Source organism: Amphiura filiformis, chromosome 19 (genome assembly GCF_039555335.1).
Source record: "Amphiura filiformis chromosome 19, Afil_fr2py, whole genome shotgun sequence".
NCBI lineage: Eukaryota > Metazoa > Echinodermata > Ophiuroidea > Amphilepidida > Amphiuridae > Amphiura > Amphiura filiformis.
The window spans coordinates 54,496,243-54,508,452 of NC_092646.1; the positions used below are offsets into that span (position 1 = coordinate 54,496,243).

General features: G+C 36.5%; 1 non-coding gene across 1 annotated transcript; it reads right to left on the reverse strand.

Moving 5' to 3' along the window:
* Positions 1–7,312: 7,312 nt before the first annotated feature.
* On the reverse strand, positions 7,313–7,384 carry Trnae-cuc (transfer RNA glutamic acid (anticodon CUC)). The gene has a single exon. It is a non-coding gene; the product is annotated as a tRNA-Glu (tRNA).
* Positions 7,385–12,210: the final 4,826 nt, after the last annotated feature.

Sequence of the window (12,210 nt, forward strand, 5' to 3'; positions counted from 1 at the left end):
ATGCAACAGTTTGAACACAGAAATATCTGTGGTTTGAATATATATTTTACTAGGAAATGTGATAAGAACTCATATTTTTACAGATAAAACGCGAAAGATAATGGGGTTTAATATCGGGGTTTGTTTTCTCCCGAGTTGCGGATAAAATCGTAGAAGTTGCTGTTTTTAAGCTGTTGGTCATATTGTGTTGTTGTTGGGCATAATTGTTAACCCAACGTTGGGCCACTGACGTATAAATAGCTCCACCGTTGGCTACAACTATTTTCAGTATAATTTTCCCATATCACTTGTTCATCGTGTTCAAAAAACCCAATGGCAAGTGAGGTTGAGCTGCATAACACTTCTTTCCCGAAGTTTATGTATGAAATGTATGTGTGCAGGGCTGTGAGCACACATTCAGCGCGCGTGAGTCTCACGCATTGGAGCACTTTCTCACGCTCATACGCCAAAAGAGTAAAATCACACGTTAAGGTACATCGTAAAATCACTCGTGAAGACGCGAATTATGCAATGCGCATCGTCAAAATATTGTTGATGAAAAAAACCCTTACATTTTTGATTCTAGAGCCCCGTGGTGAAAGAAAAATTAGTTGGCAAACAATATTTCCGTCACGGTCCGCACCTCGACAATATATCTCTCCCATGCAATTCAGAAAGGTTGTCAGCCATTCAAAATTGACCCCCGAAAACTCATACTCTCTATTTTGGTACAAAGCCTTATACACTCTTCATTGTGGGCTCAACCTCTTAGTTATAATGGAGGTTATTGCAAAATGCCATAAAATTAGATCATTTTGTGGCATAACCTACTCCTGATTCTAAAAAAATACAGCACTAAGTTTTGGGATACATTTTTTTTACTGTTTTGCCAAATTAAAAATATAGTTCAATCCTAATCCTTTAATTGGAACACTGAGTTGGAACTACCGGAACTAACTGGCAATAAAAGTCATATTTTGCCGATTGGAAATAAAGGCCAAAAATGTGCGTTTTTTTGGGTGTTTTTGTATGCTGTAACAATCAAGCCAAAAGACTTGCACAAAGTGTAATGTGCACTCTTATTTTTAGAAAACACATTATTTCTATATTTTATTTTAGGGACCTATAACTAATTATCAAAATAACATAAAATATTAAGAATATATATCTTTGCCTGTCATGAATCCTTAGACTTATTTTTGTATGGTTCCATCTCAGACTGGTTCCATCTAAAGGATTATACACATGCGAGTATTTGGGAGGGGGGTGCTTTGGGGGCGCCAGACCCCCGGGGTAAAAGCAGGGGCCGGCCAAAATGAAGGGGCGGCGGAAGAAGAAGGGGCGGCAAAAACAGGGGCGGCAAAAACGAAGGGGCGGCAAAAACAATTAGCATATATAAAAGGGCGGAAAAATTTGGTAAAGCATAAAAATTTGTGAAATAAATGGTAGGCCTACTATTCATCAAAATGTGCTGCTTTTAGGGCGCTAGCGCCTGAAACCTTTTTTGATTTTGTTTGCTCTTCACTTTTTCAACCGACCGAGAAAAAATTGGGTCAACCTTTTCGGGCTGTTGAGGAAGGGGCGGCAAAATTGAATTTTCTTCAGCCCCCCGGGGTTGGGGCGGCCACGGTACGCCACTGATACATGTAATTGGGCGATGTTTCATTTGACAAAACAGCGAAATATATTTTTGTCACAAAAATGAGTGTTGTATTTTTCTAGAATCGGGAGTATAGCCCCGGGTGTGGTCGAATTTCACCATCATGGCCATGACCATCACGGCTCATTCCAGGCATTATCTATCAATTAACCTATTTTATACTAATACCATCGCTTTAGGCACTTTGTCCATAGATTCGGACAGCTTTCATCACAATTGAACTTGATCATTATTATGGTATCTATAGATCAGGTGATTTGGTGTGCTTAGAATTTGACCTAAATGCATAGCCTGATTTTTTTTGTAACATGTAACACAATCCATACCCTCAACTTCATTTGTAGGCAGGTTTAATCTTACATTTAACATTCTAACTAATTTATTTCATCTTAACCTATAAGAAAACTATTTCTTTATCCAATCTATATCGATAGCTCTATCCTCATCCAATGTAATTTCTTTACCAAATCTATACATAGGCCTATATATCAAAGAGCGTGTTTATAGTGAGCCAGATTATGCGGTATTTAGCTGGACTGCCACGCAGTCTATATTTGTTTATGTTTTACTAGCCATTGTAAATCTAGACTACGCGGTAGTTTAGCTAAATAACGGAAAGATTGTCTCACTATAAACACGCTCCTATATATAGGCAGAGAAGATGTAAAGAAAGGAGATAGATCCAGCTATCCTCAAACAAAATATGTGTGTTGCCGCTCATTCAAAAGCAATCACGCTATTTAGGTTTAACAATAAAATACAACAAAAGGGTTCGAACCCATGACAGGTGTGATACACAAGTTGCTGCTTACTAGTTTTAGGGAAAGGTCAGTGTCTGAATACCATCAATACTATGCCCACCATGCATGCATATCCTATAACATCCAGTTTATTTCAAATAAAATATGACCGAAGTTCCATGGCAAATAATAATTTTGCACGCTTGGTTACGCTTTCAACCTCAATTATCAAAATATCTTTATTAGGTTTGCAGGAAATGACAGGAAAATACATTAAAACAATAAAATATAGATGATCAAAAATCATCCGTTTCTAACAAAATCCTAAAACACTCTCCTAAATAATTAATATATGTTCCAAAATGGGCGGATTTTTTTGGAATCTTTACAAAACTACATTTCTTTCTTATAGTATCCACGTGTGGTATCCCGGCAGAGCAACATCAGGTACTTAACACACACGTGTCATACTTTCAAGGAATTATCTATAGAAACATTGGATATGGTTTCAATTCTGGAGTGAAAATTAATCAACCGTAGTCGGCAACACACATCACATCAAAGGCTACTTTCAAGTAGATGTGTAGGCCTAACTACTTGAGAATAAAGGACTATGAATAGGTGCGACAGGATAACCTACGGGATTATCTCAAGGATATAATTCCGTTCTTCCTCCTTCTTTTTCAACTTTCCTGATATAGGCTATAGCCTATACTTCTATACTTCAAGCCAGAGAAGATGAGAAAAGAGGAGGTCGCTCGAACATTATAATCCGATTGCCCACAGTTAACCTCCATTCACTTTTCTTTGTTTGGAGTACTTCAAGCACCACTTGAATATTCCTTTGTGGTAATCTGTTCATCCGCCACACGCTCGACTGATTCAGTAGTTCTCTTAGTGGAGAAAATATTCCACACACGGAAGTACATCGTTAAATTCCCAATTTGGAAGTCAAATCATGCTTTTTTATTTAAAAAAAATAATACTAACTCTAGGGTGACCATGATTTTTAAACGAGTGAAAAAGCATTATATATATCGCAACTCCCATTAAAAAATTCAAAAGTTTTGTTAAGTTATGGAAAGTCAAGCATAATTAAGTTTCCAGTAAAATTAATATAAGGTCAAAGAAAAAGAAATTTAAATGATAAGCATTTGAATATTTGCGGCTGTTTACGGAAACTTAAAACTAGTGTAATCAGTAATTCAAACTCGTGTCAGTTTCTCCATATACTCCCGTTTTGTGTCCTAACGTGTCCAAAAATGCTATTTGGATCAAAAGTGATGGTCTTTTTCACAGGGAACTCGGGTCAAACTTAGCAGCTGGTCATACCAAACAATACAGAAATTATATTTCGCGGTCAACTGAAGTAACAAATTGATATCCGGGCATGCGTCGTTTAGAGCTAGACAGTCGTGACTCGCAAAGCCACTTATCGTATTAGTTGATCAATCGGATTAGATCATTGTTTCCATCAATAGGCGGATGCACACATTATTTATTTGATGTGGGCAGCGAGCGACCTCCTCTTTTATCATCTTCTCTGTTCAAGCTAACCGGTTAACCTTAATATGCCCAATCTCTACGTTTAACCTATTTAAACCTAAAACTAGTTTTATTTTACCTAATCTATCATTGCCAAGCATATTCCTGCCTAATCCAATGACAGTTCTTTTAGCCTATAAGCCATTTCTACGTACTTCAATCTATCAAACCATGATTTAATCTATAACCTAACCTATTTCTATTAAACTTTCAAAAGCTTAAACTAATTTCTTTACCCAATATGCCCATCATTAACCTAGCATATTACTATACTTTATATTCAATAATATAAACTAATTTAATCTATAACCTAGCCTAATCTAGCCTAACCTATAAACCTAAACTATTTCTTTCCCCAATCTTCACTAACCTATTTCTAACCTAACATAAACTATGAATATTATTACACACATGACACACCCAAGCACCAGCACCCCTGTGGCCTCATGGAAAAATATAGGATGTTTTAAAACATCCACCGTAAAATAAGTAACCAAGGTAAAATAAGAATCAACACTAAACAAAACAAACGTTAACGATCCTCTTCACATAGAAAAAAAAAGACAAAAAAACAAAAAAAACACATTTACAACAGATAAAACAAGAAATGTCTTTAAAAAAGACAATGCCTCCAAGATACCAGTGGGCACCTTTTGTTATTAGTTAAGGAGACACTTATAATGCTAGGTTTAAGGTAACGCTATTGGATATAGATTTTTGTCTGATTGAAATATGTGAGTCCATTCTCTCCTGATTACAAGACTGAAAATTTTATTTTAATCGGATATTCGGTTACCAAAATATAGGCCTATGGCCTGTCAAAATGGCGCGAAACCAAGAAGTTGGCAACAAATTTCTTTTATTTTTGATATGCAATGATGTCAGGTAGGCCTTATTTTCTAATTATATATGCAAGAATTGTACAAAGTAGAATGTTCAGATCGGCTACAAAATAAGATATAAAACCCATGAATGCCTTTTTCCATGCAAATTTCCATTTGCATAATTAATTAGGGCCCTAATCAACTTTTCTAATAAGTGGCCCAAATTAATTATGCAAATTGAAATTTGCCAAAACGCAACCGTAATTTTGTAGTAGGTCTACAGTGTGTGTTCTACCCATGTACCATGCCTCATTAGGCCTACTATAGCTCTTTTAATTGTATCTGAAATCTTTACTTTGCATAATTCATACATGTAATTAGAAAATCATCTGGCAACTGGACTTGTCAAAAATATAGAAAATAAAAAGAAAGTTGTTGCCAATTTTTTGTTTTGGGTTCGCACCATTTTGACAGGCCATATCTCAAGAACCGAATGTAATCTACAGGGCATAAGCTTTAACATATTAGGCCGTGTAAAATTAATATTTTGGTTCTCGTCCCTCCCTCCTCAATTTCTGGGATTTGTCAGATTTTTTTTTTTTTTTTAGATTTTTCAATTTTTTAAGACTTTGGAATGATTTATGAAATCTTCATACATATAAATAAGTTTATTAGAGAACAAGCATCATTTCCAAGTCTTTTTGTGGTACTCTATGGGGTTTATCCCTCAGAATCTCACATTTGAAAAAAAAAAAAAAGGGCCTCATCGTTTCCTCGAGCACCGTTGGAGAAGACCGAAAACTACTGACAATGCTAATTTTACATTGAAAAAAAAAACAAAAAAAAAACACCTCCCTCCCTCATCAATTCATGAAAATCCTCTGGACGAGAACCAAAACATTAATTTTATACGGCCTTATTTAAATAGAAAGAAAATCTAAATTTGTGCATTAGCCAATAGGGCCACGGTCACCTAAAGCCATCTAGCAATTCTGATGTATGAAATAAGACCTTCAAACTTTCAGATTATGAAGAGTTCCAGATGCAGGCAGCCGTTTCTGTTTTTTAAATGCATATATGCCCAAGTTGTATCAAGAGTCATTTCTCGTGGATTTTTTGACTGAAAATTACGATTGTAACGTTTCAGATTTTTTTAATGCTTGTTTATTATATTTTGTATTCAGGACTAAAATAATATTAATATTATTATATTTAGGGGGTTCTTTTTATAGGTCATTACTCTTTTGTATGTGTAATTGAATAAAAAATCAAAAACATTATTGTTTTGTTTTGTTTCCTTCATTTGTGCTTTGTCTTGCATCGAAAGGGCCAATATCAACACCTTGTTTGTAAGAAGTATTGTGTGGGGAAAGATGATTCTTGCATTTTATTTTATTTTAATCTTAACAAACAAAAAGCAAATTTCTCAGTCAAAGTCTTGAAACGGTCATGGGTATGCATGCAAAAATATTGCAACAGTACTCAGTAGAACATAAAACACAACCACGCATGGGAATTGGGGAAGCAAATACTTTAAAACGAATTATTCCGAATTATATCAACGCAATAAAATTGCAATACTTTAGTACATGTATTTGAACAGCAATGCCCGGGCAGCAATGAAGCCGGCCATAGGCGCAGCTAGGCGTATCATACCATACATTGCAGTTCAAATGCATCGGATCATGATTGTGGCCTAGTCGAGCCTAGCATGCATGCCAGTCGGTCTGCTGCCCGGGGTCTGCTGACTCGCCGTGGCACAAAAATACCTCCAATTTTGCACAAAACAATCCATGATGTCAAATTATCACATCCAAAGTGTCGCCATGAACGTCAGCTTCAACTTCTCCAGCCAAAGTTTTTGCATTAATAATCAGGTTTCATGTAATCATGAAATTAAACCTTGTTTGAGGTGTATTCCCATTGCCACAGCCTAACGGTTTTCCAACTTGTCTTCAACGATAAAGCTGCTGATCACACCGAAGGCATTGAGGTGGTGTGGCTGCTGATGAGCGCTGAGGCTACAACCTATAATTAAAGACCGAATTAAAAAAGACTAGTTTGCGTCTGACGTCATGACAAAGGCGCGCCGTGATTGGTTGCTGACCTGTGCAGTATGGCATTTTTGGTCTGGTTTACAGGACGGCATACGCAAGCTAGTCTTTTTTAATTCGGTCTTCAATTATACAACATATGAGTTTGAAAATATTCTAATGCATAATTCATTAACTTGATAGACCCACGCCATTGGCGCCACGTGCTAGGCGTTTCTAGAATCCCTATAGAACTCTGCCTATAGAATAAGATTAATTTTAATGCTAATTTATTGCACATGCTGAGGAAGCGTGATTACCTTTTTGAACATTCGGAAATGGCGATAGGCGAATTTATGTATGGCGCAAAGAGGTGGGGGATATATATTGGGCTCTCGATATTGGGCGGAAATTAGAGTACTTGTCAGAATATAAATTTGTACAATCGGCCTACATGCCGCGCAATGTGCGGCATTTTAGGTGTAAATTTCAAAGCATACTACCTCCTGCGGAGGCAGAAAAATTATGCATTTCCCACACCGGGAATCGAACCCGGGCCGCGGCGGTGAGAGCGCCGAATCCTAACCACTAGACCATATGGGAGGCTGCTTGATGCGGTTGAAAACTATAAACTCTAACCGTAACTACTGAAGATGTATGGATGGCGGATAGCTACAAAAGACGCCTAAGATAATACACCTATAAAACTTAATCTTAGACGTTTAAGATGTAGGCTAATCTTAGACGTTACAATATTGAAAGATATAAAGATGTTAACGTTGTGCGTGCGCATCAATGTTGCAACGAATCTAAGCTAATGATCTAATAATTATCTTACCAACTGATTTAACTAAATAAACAAATTTAATCAAAAACCAAATTACACTTACGTATGACCTTTGTATAAGCCAATATATCTACGCGAATCGGAACTTCAAAACATTTTAGTTGGCCTCATCTATACATCATGTACAGTCATGTATACATCTATAATATGTAGGCCCTATATAGGCCTACTGTATACAAAACCTGTTGTCATGGTTATCATTAAGCTAACATAACCATTGGCGACCTTTATACCATGCTCTACACCAGGCCGCACCCCCCCCCCCCCCCAAATGCCAAAGTATAAAAAAGTCCCCCGAAAATCCAAATTTGCAAGCGTAACGAGTAAAAATCAGGTTTTTATGCAGTTTTGATAAAAATAAACATGAAGTCCAAATTTCGGAAAGCGGGTCCACTTTCATCGTCCCCTGGAAAAGATGGAAAAGAAGTCCACTTTTTCAAAATGCCCCCCCAAAAAAATCCTGCCTACGGACCTGTGACTGCATGCCTGCACTAACATAGCTAATTAGCCTTTGTTTATTTAGGCCATGTAGTTAGTAATGCCCATGCAATACCGTGCTTGTTCATAACCTGATGTATATTGGACATTCATATGTTGTATGTTATGCCATGTAACATTTCATGGTTTAAGCTATCTGACACGTGCATTGTTTTGTGTTTAAAATGGTCGTTCCATACGAAAACACACTTGAGTCTTCACGAATTTGTATACAAGTTTAAAAAAAGACGCAAATACTTCATTCATTGCATATTGAAAAGCATGTGAGTGCATTAACCGACAGAAAACGTTTCAAAACTATAAGTTCAATGCTCGTCTTCAATGTTAAAATTACAATAATAGCCTAGGAATTGATTAAAACTCACCACATGGCACATGCTAACGACATGATACAAGAAACAATAAGATGACTCAAGGTTGTTTCTCTTAAACAATTCTATTGTCAATTCCATTGAAATCACATGCAATGAGACAAAAGCACGGCAAGTTTCAAGGTTTCCTTGTAATAAAGTAACATATCACATCTTTTTTTCTCAAAGATATTTCCTCTTCTGTGAATGATGAAAAACTAAATTGATGAAAAGCAAAAAATGAGCGAGGAGGGTCATTGTCATTTCGATGCACTTTTACAATAGTTTTGAGCGGAGATGGTGTTTGCCGTGACGCTAAATATCAATTTTGAACAGATTTTTAGAGATTTTTTTGTTTTATTAATAGTCATGTCTGTTGACGTTTTAATATAAAACTTATTTGATCTAAATACAAAAAGTGCAAGTTACACTTCATTTTTTTCGGACTAGCGCAGTGTTTTTCATTTTCAGACTGACGCCGCGCATCCCTGAAGTATAGGAAATGTGTGTAGTCGGACTAGCCGGTGTGTCGGATTCGCGGCGTGTCGGACTAGCGGAGCGGTGTCGGACTGAGCGGTGCACCATGACGGTCACCGTCAATGGTGGATTTTACCCCTCGTCCCAGTAAGTTAGTATCTTGATGAACTTGAAATTCAGTCATAACACGCCTCGAGCTTTTGTTCGGCTCATTATGTGCAGACATATCAGTAAACTAGAACAACATGCGATCTTTATAGCGCCATGGTCTCATTCATATAGGCCTAAATGCCTTGTCAGCACTTCATCAACACTGATATAAATTACACACTACCGCACCATCAATATACATTTACTACAGACAAGATTATGCAGTTGTGGCTTAAATTTCAAAAAGGAGAGGTGAAAAGTTCGTTCATTTTTTTGAATTTTTACATTATTGTGATAACGTCTGGTGCACAGAAACACAATAGCAATCTGCTTGTATGCATCATGCATGGGTGCAGAGATCGTCGTGCAGGCATTTTTGGAGAGCTATTGTTTTGGCGCGCAGTTAATAATAATATTGAGAAGAAAAAGTGCATTCTGGTGTCAAGGTGTTCATGTGACTGTCATTATAAACATTAGGCATTTATAGACATGATAGACGGCTACAGACGAAAATGAGCAGGCGCATTTATTAGTGGTCTTATTAATGAATGTATACTTGGCGTCCTTAATTAAGTGCCAAATATTATGACACATGCTCTGATCAAAGTATGGCTAGAATACTTTGCTCTGATGGGGTACGCGACTTCGATTTGCAAATGACACAGCCTATATGTTGTTTTTTTGTTTGTTTTTTTTACACCTTATGAACACTTGTGTAATTTTTGTGTTGTTATTTTGCTTTTAGTTCAAAATATAAAGTCTCGTTGATATGTTTAACGTTGTTTAATATGCCAATATTATGAAGTTCCGAAGGCCAAAAGGCTCTATAAGGAGTTGTGTAGCCGTTCATGTCCGGGTCCGGATCCGGGTCCGGGTTCATCTGTTATGTTAATGTTTACCGTGCTCGATGAGGTTTTTGTTTCTTTGTTGATTGTTAGTTTCTTTGTCGATTGGTCAGTGGGTGTGTCCCGTGGGGGTTAAGTTGGGTGGGGGTGGGTGTGTGTAGGGGTGTATTTCATTATTATTGTTGTAATCATGGTAATAGCGCACAATTATCTATCATAAATATGTTGCAAGTGCATCTGGAAGTCGTTACATGTCACAACAAACACTCCTTGCTTGCATTTCCAATTACCTATTCACATATTAGATAGAAACAAAGTGCAATCTTTGTTATTTTTCGAACAAAATAATGCAAATTACTTTCTGTTTCTTTATGTCAATAAATGGAAACTATTCCACCGTAGGCAAAATGTAAAATATTTTAGATTGAAATTCAAGACCATGGTATGGCTTACGGCGGTGAATTTGCATCATGCTGAACCAGTCTGGCTGGCACTTAGTTCGTCTGGCTTCAGAGATCGGGGGGACTCATATCGTCATAATTTTAGATTCTAAGAAAGAGGGTATATAGGCCCCTATATGTGATTGAACATGCATGCATAGTCCTATATTGACCATTCCTTCAATTGGCACTTTCCTGTCGCTGATGGGGTAAACATCCATATCACATCGCCCTTCTTGACCTCGCTTTCGCCGTTACTAAGTATTTTTAAGGTTATTAGTTATTTTAAACTGTTGTGATCTGGTAGTTCACAGCATCTTACGAATGGTAGTGAGCTTTGGCAAAAACTGCATTGCTCAATTCATAGCGAGCGTGTAGAAGAATATATACTTTTATAGGTGCTGCGGTTCTTGAGTTACGTTGTAAAGAGGGCTGAAACAACAACACTTTTGTAAAACGTACATAACTCATTAACAACAATAAATTAAGCAAGTTTGCAAAGTATACGATTTGTAGAACTAACTTTTGCAAAACATCAAGGTGTTAATTTTCAATAATATATTGATCTAGATAATAAAAATCGATTTTTAGGTTGCTTCGACCAACAATACCTCGTCTACCCTTAATAATACAATTAGGCCTAACTCATGAACTAAAACACGAGCTAAAACATTGTCATAGTGCAAAAATTACAATATTTGGGGTGCTTCACGTGCCTTGGTCCAGATAAAGTCATTTCAAGGGGGACTCCGGGGGGGGGGGGACTTTATAATTTTGCTCACTTTCTGGATTTTACCGGGTGTTAAAGCTTTAGGGGAGCAGTCCCCCCGATGTGACTACCATAGCAACGGCTACATTAAAAGGGCAAGTCGATGGCAATGACCGAATGTTAAACCATGGTGCACTTGGCTCAGCTCAACTCACGCATAGAGAAGCAGTCACGCTAAGAAATGTTTTCCTTTGTTTTATTATTAAGCATTTGATGATTAGTAATAGTATGTTCACTCTAGCGAAAGAATATCTGATCAGTGTGTTATCATGGTTAGTTCAGGTTTTATTCACGACATTTCAATTATTTATAATAGACTATGAGACATGGGCATTTATCTTTCACTTCCGTAGTCCACTCTTGGGCAGAACATAAAAACATAACAAATCAAGAGTAAATATATGTCTGAATTAATATCCAAAAAGTTCCCACGTTTTACTTTACTCATTTAGGAGTTAGGCCTATTTGGGGTTAAAAATGAGTTTTTCGTGATTTTTTTCCATTTTTGACCAAAAATGTCAAATATTAAAATAGCTGTAACTTTAAAAATAAATTGAGTAGAAATTTCTATTGTAGATGTTACATGTCATATGGATTTCCAACACTGGTGAATAAAAATGTCAAAGCACAACTCTAAAATATAAAAAAATGGCAAAAAACATATTTTTGTGCTATTTTGGCCATTTTTGACCTAAAAATGAAATTTTTGCATGGGAAAAAAAATAAATATATATTTTCTGGATTTAAAAAATATGTCATTATATCAACCTAGTTATTCTGAACAAAAAAGTTAATGATGGTGAATGTCTGTGACCTATAGTTTTGATCTATGGCCCTTTCAAATTCATATATGTACTAAAATAGCATGTTTTTGTCAATTTTTCCAATATTAGGCTGAAAATGGTACTTTTTGTAATTTTAACAACATTTTCAGTGTTTGGAAAGTGGGAACTTCACATGGATATATTATAGTACTTTCATTTTAAGCTAGTTGTAGATCCACTGGTAGCTCGGTTTCCATGGCAGAAGCAATTATATCGTCCGTGTTACTAC